Source organism: Pituophis catenifer, unplaced genomic scaffold (genome assembly GCF_029215685.1).
Source record: "Pituophis catenifer annectens isolate HBS135680 unplaced genomic scaffold, rPitCat1.0.hap2 SCAF_2, whole genome shotgun sequence".
NCBI lineage: Eukaryota > Metazoa > Chordata > Lepidosauria > Squamata > Colubridae > Pituophis > Pituophis catenifer.
Window position 1 is genome coordinate 271861174 of NW_027256882.1, and position 18413 is coordinate 271879586.

Genomic DNA, 18413 nt, shown 5'->3' on the forward strand with positions numbered 1-18413 from the left:
CAAATAAATAACTTAATACATAATTCATACATAACATAGAAACAAACAAGAGACCTAGTCCAAGCCCAAGCTAGTTTTAGTATTCTATCTTTTTTTTTTCTGTAGTTAAAATTTGTACTTTCCATTATGTCTTTCTTTCTAATAACCTTAAGGAGCTTAAAAGAGATGGAGAGTATGGATTAGTAGTTGTAGTTTTTTTTTCCTTAAAAAGTTCCACAAAGAAAGTTTTCTCCCTTTGCTTTCTTGGATGGCTGAGTTAAAAATCAGTTTATCCATGAGACTAGCATAATCCTGCTAATGTTTAGGCAAATAATGTTAGTGTTGATATATGTTATTCTATTTAGGCATTACATTTATTCATAAATATTCCCAAATCTATGAGAGTTTTACAGTATTTATTGCAACAAATCCTTTCCTATCATCCATTCTTCGATAATCAACCAAAATGGATCTGCTGGAACCCACAGTCCTCTTGAATCAAAACACAAATTGTTCTGTGAGTGGTTAAAATACAAGATAAAATGTTATGTATACATAAAATTTTATGTGACTACATTATATATGTGAGAGAATATTTATCATTTTAATGATTCTTTGTAAACATCTATAAACCTTGTTGCTTAAGTATCATTTTCCAGAAGGAGGATAAGGAATAAAGATGCATAATCGATAGAGTTGTGTGCTGGTACTTAATGTGGCACCTAAGGAAGACTAGCATGGACTGGCAGTAACAGACTTCCAGGAAATACAAAACTCTTTGACAAAGAGAATCAAATTGCCTCCTTGTTTTGAGAGAAGAATCCTGTGGCCTCTATTGGAAGAAATATCCTTCTGGGTTCAGTTTCAAGTGGGGAAAAAGACACTGGATTCATAGAAGTTGCTTGGAAAGAAGGTTTATTGATGAACAGGATCACATGCCTTGGAGATCTTGGGCGAAAAAAGGGAAGAGATGCTGAGAATCCCTGGGTTTTATACCCTCTCTGGCTTTGACCTTCCTGGGGCACAGGAAGAGTATCCTGATTGGTTGCTGTCAGAGGTCATGGCTAGCTTTGTAGGTTGTCTGTGTGCTAAGTTTGGTTGAATCTTGTTGGGTGATACAATGAAGAGCAATTAAATGGCTCTGCCTGAAGAAGTAGATCTTTGTTATGTAGAATGGACTGGCTCAGGCCTTAATGGCCCATTAACAAAGGTGGGAGGGCTGAGTTTCTGCCTCCCTTTTAGGGGAAATATTCTGCCCTTTTAATATTTCCTAAAATATTTCATTTTTCTAAGAGAGGGGTGGGTGCTAACTTCCTACACCTCCATGGTAAAGACTGTGTAACAGATGATGGTAAGTGGTAACTTTGGGGTGGATCTGGGAACATTAAATTGAATTTTCCATATGTAAAGGATGGAAAGCTGCTACTGAGCTGTCCTGGTCTATCAAAGCTAACCATTAGTCACAGAGCTGCAAGCTATGTCAAACTTTGGCTGATTTGTTCAGAATTTTACTGAGGATGATGATGATGACAACCATGGTAGGATGAGGATAGAAGAAAGTGGAAGAAACAGATGGAGAACATTAAAAGTGAATGCAAAAAAACCAGGAAGAATAAAGGAGAATATTTGTAGCTCAGGGTTGAAATGAGGAGTCCTTAGTGCTCTCTGAGCTTGCTTGCTTCTTGCAGACATTTCATTACCCTAACTAGGTGGGACCACGGTGGCTCATGTGGTAAGATGCTGAGCCTGCTCTCCACTGAGGCTGGCAGCTCGACGGCTCGATTTTCCTGAGCAAATAAATCACAAAGGGACAGGAAAGGAGCCTCCCCTGAATCCCCTACCAGCATTCAGGCATCCCACGGGTAAGATAACACTGCCCGAAAAAATTCCTTTCACAGAGACAGACGGTCACTTTGGTAAGGTGACCAATCGTCTTCCTTTAGGGAGGACAGTCCTTAAGTTCTGTCCTCTCTCAAAAAGTGTCCTCCTACATGTCCTCCTTTTCAATGTTTGAAGACTAATCTGTAAATCTCCGTATTCGATCGATGCCGATCCAATCCGTTGCATGTGATGTGACGTATTTGTATTTGACATGACGATTCATCAAGGCTCGGTACAGTGCGGCAAGATGCAATTATGAGACGCATGCACTCCACACAGAATTGTTTTGAGAGAGTGCGCCACGTGCCAGTGGCTTTGTTTACTTCTTACCGAAATACGACACAGCACACACGCACGCATTAGACTCATTGTTGCAATGAATAAAATGTTTCTTTTATTTATGATTTTTTTTCTTCAATTTATTTGTGCCCTCCTTCTCATTGTAAAAAAGTTGGTCACCTTAACTTTGATAATCCCTGGCTAACATGTGCCATATGCTAAATAAAAATAAACCCTAACTAAGTAACATCAGCAGCACTGATATTGTGCTGATATTAAGGACTCCTCAAACCAGGAAGAACTAAAAAATTAAATTAAGCTCCAAGCCGCGGGAACACAGCACTGACTGGGAAATGAATAAATAGCATCAGAAGCAAAGTGTCTAAGACAGTGATGAGGTTTGATAATATTCCCTCCAATCTTGGTACTACAGTGGTTTAAAGCACCCTGTTATTAACACAGCTGCCTGCAATTTACTGCTGGTTCGAATCTCTCCAAGGCTCAAGGTTGACTCAGCCTTCCATCCTTTCTAAGGTAGGTTAAATGAGGACCCAGTTTGTGGGGGCAATAAGCTGACTTTGTATAAATATACCAAAGGATGAAGGCTATTGCTTAACGCATTGTAAGCCGCCCTGAGTCTCCGGAGAAGGGCGGCATATAAATCAAATTAAAAAAAAAAAAAATCTCCAATGGCCTGAAAGAAGGTGCTGCCATTAATGTGACCACTGAAGGAGAAATAAAGCTGATGTCAGTAGAGTGTGAACTGCTATAGTCAACAAGAGTAGAGATGGATAGATGGACTCCAGGACAACACAGATTCCATGAAAATTCCTTAGGAATCCCAGCCAGTCAGAGAGCAATTTCTAGAAGGAAGACGGATTGGAAAAAAAAATGAAAAATTAAAATAGAGGGTGGTAACAATAATTCACTAGATACCAGTCTCTTATTTGGGTTGGAGAGAGAGAAAGGATGTAGATTAGAAGGACGGATTAAAAGGAAGATTATGGCTCAAATCTCCTATCTCTTTTCATGGCGTAGGAAGATTAAAGACAAGTGTGGGGAGGGAGAAGGGAGTGATACATTTTCATTTTGACAGCTCATAAGAGCTATATGGGGGATAAAGCATTAAATGAGAAGGGAGTTTAGAGCTGGTTCCCTCTTCCAATTGAAGTGCCTCATTCTGAGTTTAGGTGATTGGATTGTTAGTCACTCTGACTTCAAGCCATCAGTGATGAATGTCAGATTCTTTTGCAATAAGAGCTGATAATCTGGTGTAGATGAGCCATCAGATCTGGCATGCATTATCAAAACTTGGTTGGGTAATGTGGCCCTCTGAGATTTGCCCTTGTCGGTTTTGGTTCTTTAAAACTTTAGCTCCAAGGGTGTACAAGATGGTGTGGAGGCTCAGAAGGTAATGGAAAGCAAAGTAAACATTAAAAATTAAGAGCTAGATGAATCTTTTAGCAGTTTTTCTTATAAATTGCAAGACAGCCTAGGTGTAAGAAAGCATTTCAAATCATTAAAACAATTCTTCATGAATGTAGTATAAACCAGGGCTTGAAATTTCTTTTGCAGTTTCCAAGATTCTGTATTTACCCCAAGACTTGTGCTGTAGATATCTGTAATGGTATGTGGGAATGACATTGGGAGATGTGGGGAGAGGGAGAGGGGGAGGGAGAGAGAGAGAAAGGAAGGAGAAGGAGGGAGGGAGGGAGAGAGAGATGCTGCCTAGATTTGTTCTTTCAGACTTGCTGTCAGGTTCCAGTCTAAAACGTGAGGAAAAACACCAAAGAACACAGTCTTGACTTGTAATGGTTTATTTCCCTCATGAATACCCGGCACTAACTGATATTCATCAATTGAAATACAAAGTCAGGACTAACCGCCCAGTTTCCTCCCCACTGTTTAAATCTTTCCCTAGCCCCGCCCAGCCACCCACGCGTGCCCCCCCTCATGCTTCCACAATCTGGTCATTCGAAAGCAAGCAGTGAAGCTAGCAGAGTCCAAATGCCAGCCATACACAGCGCGCATGTACGCAGGCTTCGGCCCACTGCTCAGCTGTCTGGCTGCCTCACAACTGTTAGGCGGTGATTTCATCATAGGCAATGGGTCAGCTGGGTCTGGCTTGTCCTTACCCATCCAGCCATCGGTTTGGCGTGGGTACGACAGTCCGGTGGGTGTAGTGTGTGGTGGATGTTGCGCTCACCAGGAAAGGCAGTCCCGGCTTCTCCGTTCCCCACCGGAATGGCAGCCCTGGGCCTCCAGGCATACCAGGGCTGATACTTGCAAGATTGATATTATCCTTTCCATTACACCAGATAGGAAACATGACCAGATGAGGTTTAATTCTACTATTAAGGTAAAGGTTCCCCTCGCACATATGTGCTAGTTGTTCCCAAATCTAGGGGACGGTGCTCATCTCCGTTTCAAAGCCAAAGAGCCAGCGCTGTCAAAAGATGTCCCTGTGGTCATGTGGCTGGCATGATTAAATGGCAAAGGAACTCTGTTACCTTCCCACCAAAGGTGGTCCCTATTTTTCTACTTGCATTTTTTATGTGCTTTCGAACTGCTAGGTTGGCAGAAGCTGGGACAAGTAACGGGAGCTCAAAAAGAGCCTTGATAGTACAGTGGTTTAGTGCACCCTGTTATTAACACAGCTGCCTGCAATTTCTGCTGGTTCGAATCTCTCCAAGGCTCAAGGTTGACTCAGCCTTCCATCCTTTCTAAGGTAGGTGAAATGAGGACCCAGTTTGTGGGGGCAATAAGCTGACTTTGTATAAAATATACAAAAGAATGAAGGCTATTGCTTAACGCATTGTAAGCCGCCCTGAGTCTCCGAAGAAGGGCGGCATATAAATCAAATTTTAAAAAAAAAACCTGTTATGCGACACTAGGGATTCAAACCACTGAACTGCCGACTGTTCGATCAACAAGCTCAGCGTCTTAGCCACTGAGCCACCGCGTCCCTTAATTCTACTATATTGTAAGGCTAATTAACAGAATCTTGTGAAGTTCTGCAGAGGTTAGTTCTTCTCCTTTCTGACTAACCTCTGTGTAAAGCACTGAGAGATTCATTTCAAGTGAGATAATGGACAAGAGTCCAGAACTCACCTCAGAGAAGATATATGGAGACCATTAACAAATCATGAGCTCAGTCCAGGAAAAAAAGGAAGCTGCCCTAACTTGACTCTCTTTGGTATAAAATGAAGAGAAGGAGAAATCCTGCCAAGCTTTCAAGATTCTCTTATTATAGCCTACATCAATGAAGTAGAGTACTAATATTTCTTATGGTGTCTGTTTTCTTGTCTGTCCTATCTCAAAGTCCTGATAGGTACTATCAATATGCTAGTGATTGTCAGATGTGTATTTCCACTCTGGACTGAGCTGGAGATATCACAGAATTTTTGAACTGATTGTTATAGGCTCCTGAAATCTGGATGACGCAAAATAAGCTGTAGTCAAACCCAAAGAAGATTGTGATTGTTTTTCAGCTTCAGTGATAATGCTAGACAAAGTCACTTTCCTCTGAAAAGAGCAATATGTAGTATGTATGTGTGTGTATCTATGTGGGGATGTCCTCCTGGACTTATAGCTACTACTTGGTATCTGGGGGCCTTTACCCAGATATAATTGCTATGACAGTTATAACACTATATGGAGTGTTGTGGTCTGCCGGCAGCCTGCAGAGGTGGCATCAGAGTCGGTCATTGAGGAGGTTGGGGAGGAACATGGGTCAGTCCTGGAGTCTGGGGAAGGCTCAGACAAAGGCTCTGGGTTGGAGGCAGAGAGGGGGCCAGGGCCATCTGGGAGTTATGTGCTGCCTCCGGAGCCTTCAGAGTTGGATATCAGCAAGGCCGAGGAACAGGGGGAGCCTGATCCCAGTGTGCATATGCTCAGAGCTGCCAGAAGGCAAGAACAGTTAAGACAAAAGGGACGACTCAGGAGTAGGGCTTGGAGATGATTGGCCCCTCCCATAAGACATAAAGGAGGAGCAAAGGCACATGAGCCTTGCAGGAAGCAACATTGTTGATGCTGGTCGGTTTGTATTCTGAAGCTCCGTTTTGACTTTGTGGTCCATGTGGCCTTGCAAAGTTAATTGCCAATTAGGTCTTTGGCAGTGTGTCTAGTGAGATAAAGGTGGGTGCTTATCAGCCTTATCCCGAAGGACTGTGGCAGACATCTGTTGGACTCTTTACAAACTATTTGTGACTGTGAATGAGCATAATTCACAGCCGTTGAAATAAAAAGAGGGTTTTTGGGACTAATTGTGTGCTTTTTGCTGTCTCAGGAAGCCTAGGTCAGAACATGGAGTGAGAGGTCCTAGCCATATTTAATCACCACTTACCTGGTATAATTCAGAAATATCTAATCTTTTTTCAGCTTTATTGACTCTACCCCTTCAAATCAGACATCATACAGAAAAGAAGGATGAAGATTTGGAAATGACCTTCACAGCCTTCAAACTTGAATAATATTGAAAAACCATGGAGAGATTTAAAGCATGCAGTTAAGGCAAGGAGACGCAAGAATATGCTCAAACTAAAAGAGTTCAAAGCAGAGTGAAGGCTAAAAAATCCAGAAGCAATAGCATAAATATTCCTGGCTATAGGAAGCATTTAAAAGGAGTTAGAAGTGCACATGAATAGTAAATATGACAGCACACTGAAATATGTCATCTAATTTTATATCGTATGGAGGTTTTGCCAGTTTTTACTTGAGAATTTAATGAAATATAAAATCTATCTGGGGTACTTAAACTTCTGTATGCAATTGTATTGTGTTTTTTTCCTTGTTCCTTTTTCTGATTTTATGCTTTTTATCTTTTATTGTTATATAGCTTACTGGAAGCAGTTTTTAGAGCCTCGCTATATACAGTAAATAAATAGATAACTAAATAAAGACATGCTGTTATATGACAAGTTCATGACTGAAGTACTACTTTCATTGCAAAGCTCTCAACTTCCAACTCAGACTAGTACTCACAACTCTTCTGAGAACAAAATTTATCCCATCTTTCATAAAGTATGTTTTAAATCAAATAAGTCAGACACATGACACACACACAGCCCAATGACTTTGGGAAAAGTCTGAAGGTGTCTTCCAACGTTGCCACTAAATTTCCATTTTTAATGTACTACACCAAAAGATTAAATTAACCCATATTAATTTAAGTTTTCCCATCTGGGCAAAAAACCTTTTTGTCCTGGACATCCCTTCCAAGGAGATAGCTAGATAATACCTTCCTAGGAGAGGACAATTCTCTAAAGTACTGTATTTTTTGGACTATAAGATACACTTTGTTCCCCCAAAATAAGTGGGTCTGTGTGTCTTACAGAGCGAATATAGCAGTAGTGGGTTCCACTTACCTTCGCTACTAGTTCGGAATTATGAGCGTGCACATGCGCACGCTTGCTTCACTCGCACACGGTGCTTCTGTGCATGCGTAGAGCGTCCATGATGATGTCCGGTAGGAGCCTCCCACCGCTGCCACTACAGATTTGCCCGAACCGGTAGAAACCTACCACTGCAATACAGGTCTGTTTTTGGCCTCCCAAACCCTCTGTGCATCCCGTTTTTGCCCTCCCTGGCATCAGACCTGTTTTTGTCCTGCAGAGTGCTTCTGGACACCAGAGAGGGCAAAAACAGAATGCGTGGAGGGTTTGGGAGGCCAAAAACAGGCCCATTTTTTTTCTTGCAGAGTGCTTCTGGGGGCTAGGGAAGCCGAAAATAGGTCGTGCGAAAGCTAAACACTTTTTTTTCCTTGTTTTCCTTCTCTAAACCTAGGTGTGTGTTATGGTCTGGTTCATTTTATAGTCTGAAAAATACGGTAATATTCCAAGTATCTTCCTCAATATTCCAATATGTTCCTCAACCTCTCCAGAGATTGCACCTCTTTGTTTTAGATAGGGGTGTGTTGGGTGTGTGGGTGTCTTATTACACACACACACACACACACACACACACACACACACACACGATTAGATAAACAGAAAGATAGAGATAGATTTAGTAGCATTTTAACATAGAGAAACAGTTTGATGTAGTGCTTAAGGCATCAGACTACAAACCCGGAGACTATATATATAGCCTCAGGGAGAAAATCTCTCTCTATATATATGGTCTCTAGAAGTCAACTGGATGGCACATAATCAATCAATTGACATGACTAAATTAATAACAAAATATTGAATGAAATTCAAGGACAAAGACTCTTAATCAATTTTTTTAAAAATGCTTCTAATATGTATCTTCCACCACACGACTTTCCTAGCACTGCTGGTTTGATAGTCTCATCCGTACTGACTGGAGTCTTGGTGGTTGAGGGGTAGCATGGAAGTTAGCAGATGAACTAGCATGTTGATTAAACAGAGCATCTTTATAGATTGTTTCAGTTTAATTGTTTCCTGTTTCCAATCACTCCGTTTTGAAGAAAAACAACAACCCACTCACCTGTTCTCCTTGAAAAGGCTGACAGCTCTTCTGTGTAGAGCAAGAGCATAATAGATAACAAGGGCAGTTTCACATTGCAACATTGAATGAAACTTCATTTTATAAATGGCGTCTGGATTACCAGCTGTCCTAGTTTATATTAACTCCGCCATCACTCCATATTTATTTTGCTAACCAGAGTGTTAAAAATATAAGTGAATTTCAAATGATCGTTACTGCTAGGGAAAGAATATTTTAACAATCATTGGCAAACCTAAAAGAGAAACAAACTGATGATAAATTACACACATAAAAATTTGAGGCAAACTGCTGACAATAGAACCACTTCAGCAATTTTTACTGAAGCTTAAAAACAGGCAGTGAGCAGAATTTTAGATGCAGCTGTTATCTTACCTAAATAACTATTGTACTATTACATTTCTATCAACCCAGGACATTATTTCCTTACATCTCCTGTCAATACTGAGTTGAAATGTTATGAAGCAAAGCTAAAACTGTCAAAGAAAGTTTAAAAATTAGTTTGTTAATTCTGGAAATCTTAAAGTTTAACCTGGGGACTTAATTTCATGACCTCCTGCTTCTTCCCCATCTCCCTCTTCCTCCACTTTCTTCTCTTCCTTTTTCTGGAGTAAAAAGCAAATAGAGTTTAGCCATATCTTATTTTATTGAAGTGATGGGTTTTGTCAAGGAAACAAATGTTATTTTTAAGAGAAGTTAGGTACAATGTTCCTTTCAAAAATTGTTAAGAAAGATACTCTAGAAAGATGCTTAATTATTCCTAAAAGTAAGAGAAGCAAGTGCCATTGAGCTCGTATGGCAAGATACAGTAGTGGCCAAAATTGCGGAAACCTTTTGGGAAAAGTGTATTTTAGAGGTTTAATGGCTAATAACATCACTTTTTTGGGGGGGAATTTCAAAATAATCATATTCCACTGCTGGAAAGGCCTGGGAATAGCCCAGATCTTAACCCAATTGAAAATCTATGGAGCTGACTAAAGAAACTGGTTAGTCAGAAGTGACCCAGCAATAAAACAGAGTTAATAGAAGCAATCGTTCAATCTTGGTTTCACATTATAACAGCTGCAGAACTAAAAGACTTGTTCACTCCATGGGAAGACATTGTAAGGCCGTATTTCATGCTAAAGGTTACCCAACTAAGTATTAACTGACGTGATAATTTTTTGTATATCTCATTTTTTCTACATGTTTCACTTTTCTTCTTTATACTGTAACTGCTATTCTAATAGCAAATCCTTCATAAAAGTTATTGCATTACATTCTTGATTAAATTATCTTTCTATTGATATATAATTTTATGGTACTACTCCAAAAAAAAAAAAAGTGGTGTTATTAGCTAGTTTTAGAAAATACACTTTTCCCAAAAGGTTTCCACAATTTTGGCCACTACTGTTTGACCAAGGAGAGGAAAAAGTGAAAAGATGGCTAGATCAAGAATTTTGCCAGATCTACTCAAGACATTTTGCAGCCTCCAGAAAAGGAGAAGAGAAAAGAGATAGGAATTATTTAGAAGAGAAGGAAAAGAAAGAAGAAACATTTGACAGTTTCACTTCTACTCAACTCAAATTTTGTTGCCAGGGACTAGCTTGGTATTGCAATGCCAAAAGAGAGATCTGTTTTGTCATCCAAGAAAACCAGCCATCCTGGCCAAAGGATGTAAATAATAGAAGCTGTGGACATATGGAGGGTAGTACGTTACCAACTGCAAGCATAAATACCTCCCTGAAAGAAATACCACCCCTCTAATTAAGTTGGGCTTACTATATAAGTAGATACATAGTTGTGTATTACATATAGTCCTTGATGTATGACTAGTAACTTAGCAACCATTCAAAGTTATGACCTAACTGAAAAGAGGAACTTATGACCTGGATTCAAAGTTCAGATGGTTGGGCATTCTTTATTGTCACGTGTGTGTTTATAGTGTGTGTGTGTGTGTGTGCGTGTATGTGTGTAGTAACTGGAAGAATATCTTTGTTTTACCCATGTTTCCTTTTTTTCCTATTGTTGTCCTATTCAATTTAATAAGGTAGGTAAATTGAGGACCCAGTTTGTGGGGGCAATAAGCTGACTTTGTATAAATATACAAAAGTATGAAGGCTATTGCTTAACGCACTGTAAGCCACCCTGAGTCTCCGGAGAAGGGCAGCATATAAATCAAATTAAAATAAATAAATAAATAAATAAATAAATAAATAAATAAATAAATAAATAAATAAATAAATGGATGGGATTTTTTTTCTTTTAAAAAAAGTGGTGTCACATTGATTACTTTCTGGTTCTCTGGCACTAAGCCTGTTTTGAAGGACAAGTTACAAAGTTCTGTAGGAGGTCAGCAATTTCATATTTGAAACTGAATTAAAGAACTGTCAGGTGAATGCCACCAGGACCCAGGGATTTGATGCAACATAGTCACCCAAAATATTCCTGAAGGTTGGACTGTGGAGTCTTTGGTACTCTCTAAACTTGGTTGTTTTCTTGCAGATTGTTTCATTATCCAACTAGTAATGCATGGAAGATGTTACTTAGCTGGGTAATAAAATGTCAGCAAGAAAACAACCAAGCTCAGAGAACACTAAGGACGTCATGTCTCGTGCTACATTCTACATGGATGTATGTAAAATGTGCTTCTACAACACTTAATCCAATCATTTGAATTTATAATTCAATTTAAGGCTGCCTCCCTTCTGTTTGGTTGATTTCTAACGGTTCTTAGGCACAATTAGATTATCGAGATATAAAGTTTTTTCCTTGTGACTTGAACATGAATGCATCCTGTCTGTGGACAATTCCACACCGTGGTCAAAGATAAAAAGCATCCCTTCCCCTTTTCTTAAGCTATCTTCAGAAATTCCAATCTGGATTGCAATGGATTGGCAAAGGGACCAGGCTGGTGCTCCTTCTCGACTAGGGCCACAAAGTCTGACTGAAGGTTCCTTGCTCCTTTCCCTTTTTCTCTGTGCAAGGAAAGCCGGCTTTATCAGCAGGTCCCTGCATAGACAAAGCTTTGCCTATGTTTTTGTTTTAGGAATTGTTCATAAGCCTGCAGTCTTTTTCTTTTTCTTTTCCCAATGTTTGCACACATGGATGCTTGATGCACACACACACACCTGCACACACACACACTTCCCACATTATCTCTTTTGATTTCTTCTTCCCCCTCCTCCTCCTCCTCTTCTTCCTCCTCTTCCTCTTCCTCCTCTCCTTCTCCTTCTCCTTCTCCTTCTCCTTCTCCTTCTCTCCTCCTCCTCTCTCCTTTCTTCCTTTCTCCTTATGGTAAGGTTGCAAGTCCAAGGCTGCAATAATCAAAGCAACTGGGCACTTTCATTCCTATGCTCTCCTGTGTAGATGCATGGACATTTGGTCTACTGCTTTATTTCTTTGAAAGAAGAACTTCATAGAAACCAAGTAGCAAGGCTTCTACAGTGCACCTTAAAGATGTTTTTTTTAAACAAAAAGTAAAGGAAAAATCTTCCCAAGGGTTGGGGAAATCAAGGAAACCATATCCAATCAGCAGCCAAGGATTAAATGGCTATAGTGGGTAGTAACCAAATGCTGGAGGAGAGAAGGCTCTGCAGCTAATCGGAATTTGGGGCTGATATTAAAATGGGATAAGCGCTGGGAACCATCTGCTTTCAAGGACAGTTTTGAATTGAATGTGTATATGTGGGAGGTGTACATGTGCAATGGGCAGAGACTGGGAGTTTCTGCACCCAGAATGCAATGAGTTAACTTATCTGGGCCTGGCAGAAACGGCAAATCTGCCTCATGGGATGGTATCTGAACTGCCCTATTGCTACAACTTCTTTGCATACTTCTCTGTAGTTTCTTTTATCCCTCAAGCATTTTAATCAAATGGATGATAGCCCTCAGTCTAAGTAACATTTTAACCAGTTATAATGACTGCATCCTAGTGCAATCAAGCATTCTAACTCCCACATCTTGGCTCGAGACTTTTAGCACTACCAAAGGCAACATCCTTTTTCAGATGTTGTAGGCATGTGAGCCTTTTTCATGACTCCTCTCCTTTTTGGCTCCTGATTGTTACAACCATTCATAAAACCTGTTCCACCACTGGCCCTTCCTTACTGCTCTCATAGCACTGCAGGTATGTATGTATACATATTCCTTTTATACTTAGGTACAGTATGAATAGAGAAGAAAGCAGCATTTTAGATCTTGCTGCAACTTGTTGCGTAATTGTTATGCTTAGATGGCTTTACTTCATGCTGGATTTATTCTTTGCATCATCTCAACAAGGGCTGTTTTGTTACTGTTTATCACAGATACAGATTTAGTGAAGGACTTTCTAACCATTCTCAAACTAACAGAAGTCAGTGCCAGAATAAAAGTTGTTCATGTTTATGATTCCTGTTTTTCTTCTGTTTTGCCTGTTGTCTCAGCACCAGGTTTATTTATTTATTTATTTTATTTATTTAATCTAATTTTTATACTGCCCTTCTCCCGAAGGACTCAGGGCAGTGCACAGCCAAAGATAAAACAAGCACATATATAAAATTTAAAAACAATTTAAAAACATATTAAATAATTTTGCCCCGACATCATTAAAACAAAAACAAGCCATTAAAATTAATGTTTAGGCCAGCCTAGCTTGTCGGAACAATAATGTCTTGAGGGCACGGCGAAAGGTGCGTAGGTCAGGGATCATCTGTATCTCCGGGGGCAATTCATTCCAGAGGGCGAGTGCCCCCACAGAGAAGGCTCACAGAGAAGGTTATTGGAGGTCACTTGAATTTTTCCAAAGTAATGGGTGACAAAGCATTTGTTCACTAAAAATAGGTCTTAGCACAGATATGGCCAATTTACAACTCTGTGCAAATCCAGCTAGCACTGCCAATTATGAAAAATGTTTGGAGTTGAGCTTTAGAATCTCATATTACCTTTGACTTACTTTTCTAAGTCATCTGTAAAATAACAATCCAGACTTTTCTAAAGAGTGATCTATTCTCCCATAGCAACCTGTTGCCAAGGAAATTAGAGGGAAGAAATAGGTGGAAGAGAAAGAGAAAGGATAGAGATCATCTTGTCTACAATTGTGTCACATCCCACCTGCAACTGGCTTCAGAAGTACTTATGACCAATGTGATGATTTCGATAGTTCATCTTTGAGGAAAATTAGCCTTTGGCAGAAAAAAAATTTCACTATCATTGATCTAAGTTGGTGGTCAGAATTGCATTTAGTGGGATACAGTTTGTCGAATGATTCAGAACCCAGCTTAAGTATAAAATTCAACCACTGGCTTTCAGTGAGCCATCTCTTGTCTATTCAATGACACGCAAGTGACTGAAAAGATAAATAAAGTTTGACAAGGCATATCTGTGGAGATTCGCAGTCATCCAGGTCATGGTTGTCCCAAAGGTGCTTTTTTCAAGAGGCAACTGGACTTTCTGGTTTTTCTTTGAAGATGTTTCGCTTCTCATCCAAGAAGCTTCTTCAGCTCTGACTGGATGGTGGGGAATGGAAGGATTTATACTCCTTGCAGACAGCTGGTCATTTGCATTCTTTTAGCGAGTCATTAAGGTCATAAGTGCATGACACAACATACGAGAACAAACACCTCAGGACTAGATTCAGCAGTCCATCTGCATTTAAAAGATACAGGCTACTCTTTTGAAGACAGCAAAATCCACATTTTTGACAGAGAGGATTGCTCATTTGAAAGAGGGGTCAAAGAGGCCATCTATGTCAAAATTGAGCAGCCTTCTCTTAACAGAGGGGGAAGGATGCAACATCATCTATCTCCAATCTACAACACAGTCCTTTCAACAGTTCCAAGAAGGCTCCACACCCATTTGCACCACTCAGAGGACCCTGATGACACAGATAAACCTCCAGATGACCTTAATGACTCGCTAAAAGAATGCAAATGACCAGCTGTCTGCAGGGAGTAAAAATCTTTCCATTCCCCACCATCCAGTCAGAGCTGAAGAAGCTTTTTGGACTAGAAGTGAAATGTCTTCAAAGAAAAACCAGAAAGTCCAGTAGCCTCTTGAAAAAAACACCTTTCGGACTTGACAAGGTATGTCAACCAAATGCAATGGAGGAGATTGGGGGACAGGTAGAAACAGTCATAACCCTGCAGTGAGCATGGGCAGATCTGTTTTAATGGTACTACATCTACATGGATGGAAGTAAGCAGTAGGGTACCAAAAGTTTTGTTTAGGCCAAATACTCTTCAATATCTTCATAAATAACTTAGATGAGAGAATAAAAGTGGAACTCATCAAATTTATAGATGACACTAAACTGGCAGGAATAGCCAACACTCCAGAAGACAAGCTTGGGATCCAGAAAGATTTTGACAGACTTGAATAATGGTCCCTATCCAACAAAATGAAATTTAATGTGGAGAAAAGCAATGTTTTACACCTGGGCAGGAAAAAAAAAACAAAGGTTCAAGTACAGATTAAGCAAAACCTGGCTTAAAAAAAAAACAGTAACTGTGAGAGGGACATTGGAGTCTTAGGGGACAATCACTTAAATGTGAGACAGCAGCCAAAAAAGCTAATACAATCCTTGGTTCTATAAACAGAGGCACAGAATCAAAATCACATGAAGTATTAGTAGCACTTTATAAAGCTTTAGTAAGACCACACCTGGAATACTGCATCCAGTTTTGGTCACCATATTACAAAACAAATGTTGAGACTTTGGAAAAAGTACAGAGACGAGTAAACTAACTAAGCTGAGTAAAAGCCTGGAGACTAAAACATATGAAGAATGGTTGCAGGATTGGGTTTGGCTAGTCTAGAGCAGGGGTCTGTAACGTTAAGAACTCAAAGAGCCATTTGGACCCATTTCCCAGAGAAAAGAAAACACTGGGAGCCACAAAACTGAGTGGGCATGGCCAACTCGATGTCACTCACTTCCACCAGTCACATGACCCCCCCCCCAGCCAAGCCTACCCAGCCGGTCATTAGGGCAGAGAACCAGTTGTTAAAAAACACCGGAACCACAAAACCCTTTTGACATCTCTCTCTCTCCCCCTCCCCCCTCCCTCCCTCCCCCTCTCTCTCCCTCTCTCTCTGTATCTCTCTATGTCTCTCTCTCTCTCCCCCTCTCTGTATCTCTCTTTCTCTGACCTGGCCGCTTCTCCATCCCCTGCCATCACCCTTACCTTCTCAGGCCAGGAGAGGAATGACTGGGAGGGGAGGGCGAGGGGTGGGGCCAGCCAGTGGTGGGATCACCCGACAGGGAGCCACAGCAAAGGGCCCAAAGAGTTGCATGTGGCTCCGGAGCCGCAGGTTGCTGATCCCTGATCTAGAGAAAAGGACTGGGGTGGGGGGACATGATAGCAGTATGAGAGGCTGCCACAAAGAAGAGGAGGTCAATTTATTTTCCAAAGCATCAGATGGCAGGACAAGAAACAATGGATGGAAACTAATCAAGGAGAAACTTTTTAACAGTGAGGACAATTAACCAGCTTGCTTCAGAAGTTGTGGGTGCTTCATCACTGGAGATTTTTAAAAAGAGACTGGACAGTCACTTGTCTGAAATGGTATAGGGTCTCCTGTTTGAGCCGGTATGCTCTCATAGAGAGGGGCTCCTCTGGGTGCCGTCGGCCAAACAATGTCGACTGGCAGCCCCCAGGGGGAGAGCCTTCTCTGTGGGGGCACCTACTCTCTGGAATGAGCTCCCCCTGGAGATACGGAGGATCCTGGATCTGCGCACCTTCCGTCGCACTCTCAAGACTTTTTTATTCCATCAAGCCAGCCTGGCCTAAATCTTTCCCCTTTAAAATGTAAATTTTAATTTGTTTTTTAAATTATTGGGTGTTTTAAATTTGTCTAGGCCAAATTGTTTAATTCGGTTTTATTCTGTTTTTAAATTTTGTATTTATGTGTTTTATTCTGTGGCTGTTCATCGCCCTGAGTCCTTCGGGATTAGGGCGGTATACAAATCCAATAAATGAAATGAAATGAAATGAAATGAAATGAAATGAAATGAAATGAGGAGACTGGACTAGAAGACCTTCAAGGTCCCTTCCAGCTCTATTCTGATTCTGATTATTCTATTTTGGGTACCTTGGATAGATACAAAACTATCCTACCAGCTCTTTTATTACTTAGTATAACTCCTCTTGTGCCAAAATGTCAGGGTGCAGATGTTTTAAATAATCCACTTGCCACAAAGATAGAATCCTTGTCTTTTAACTGACCAAAAACATCACTTCCTAATCTGGGTTACACTTTGATTTGCTTGCTCTTATCCTGTCCATCAGAAACATCAGACACTGATTTAGAACCTGAACAGCTTCTTGGGATTTAGATAGAAAAGGGAAATACCTCAGGGCCATCCATATCAGACATCCATTCAGCAGGGTACAATTATGTTGTATTTTCACTTCACTCTGAAGTGACATTTATGCTCTTGCTCACTTCAGAAAGGGACAATTGACCTTCTTTGAGTATTCAAGACTAATGTTTCTCAGCCTGGGCAATTTTAAGATGTGTAACCTTCAACTCCCAGAATTCCCCAACCAGCCCGGGGAATTCACCTGCTGGTTGGGGAATTCTGGAAGATGAAGTCCACATGTCTTAAAAGTTGCCAAGGTTGAGAAACACTGGTCTAGATTCTCAATCTGGAAAAGTCATCGGACCAAGTACTGGCTATTTTAGGGGACTTTCTGATTTGCACATTAGCAGAGACCTCTAAAAATGGAGTTTTTATTTCTTTTCTCTTTAAAAAAAAAAAAACTTTCCTGCACACTGGCACCAAACATTCACAACCTCCCTTTGTGCAATTTCAAATCCGTGTTGCCTAGCATGTGCTTATTATGGTGAACAATTAGCTTAACTGTCCATTCTGCTTTCCCAATTCAAAAACACACGTATTTTGCTGTACAGCAGTTGTATCGCTGCTGTGAATAATTGCAATGCATCACCACATGCACAATCATCTTTATTTTACATCAGCTGGTGTATCATGCCACTACTTTTGCTCTCTTCTCTCTTTCTTATGGGATTGAAGAAACTACTCTGAAAGTGTCCCAAAGGTGCTCCCCCCCCTTAAGAGGCAACTGGACTTTTTGGCTTTTCTTTGAAGATATTTTGCTTCTCATCCAAGAAGCTTCTTCAGCTCTGACTGGATGGTATGGATCTCCCACACAGTCCTTTCAACAGTTCCAAGAAGGCTCCACATCAATTTACACCACTCAGGTGACCCTGATGACACAGATAAACTTCCAAGTGACCTTAAAGGCAGTGGTGGGTTGCCCCCGGTTTGGACTGGTTCGCAAGAACCAGTAGTAAAACCGGTGGGATGCTCTGCCCACCACCCCGGATATCATCATAGGCGATCTGTGCATGCGCAGAAGCTTGGCACGTGCGCTCGATTCACGCGTGCGCACAATCCCATTACAAACCGGTAGTAAAGGTAAGTAGAACCCACCCCTACTTAAAGATAAAGGTAAAGGTTCCCCTCACACATATGTGCTAGTCATTCCCAACTCTAGGGGGCGGTGCTCATCTCCGTTTCAAAGCCGAAGACGTGTCTGTCACGTGGCCGGCATGACTGAACGCCAAAGGCACACAGAATGCTGTTACCTTCCCACCAAAGGTGGTCCCTATTTTTCTACTTGCATTTTTTACGTGTTTTCGAACTGCTAGGTTGGCAGAAGCTGGGACAAGTAATGGGAGCTCACCCCATTACGTGGCACCAGGGATTCAAACCACTGAACTGCTGACTTTTCGATCAACAAGCTCAGCATCTTAGCCACTGAGCCACCGAGTCCCCTTTAGGTGACCTTAACCACCCGCTAAAAGAATGCAAATGTCCAGCTGTC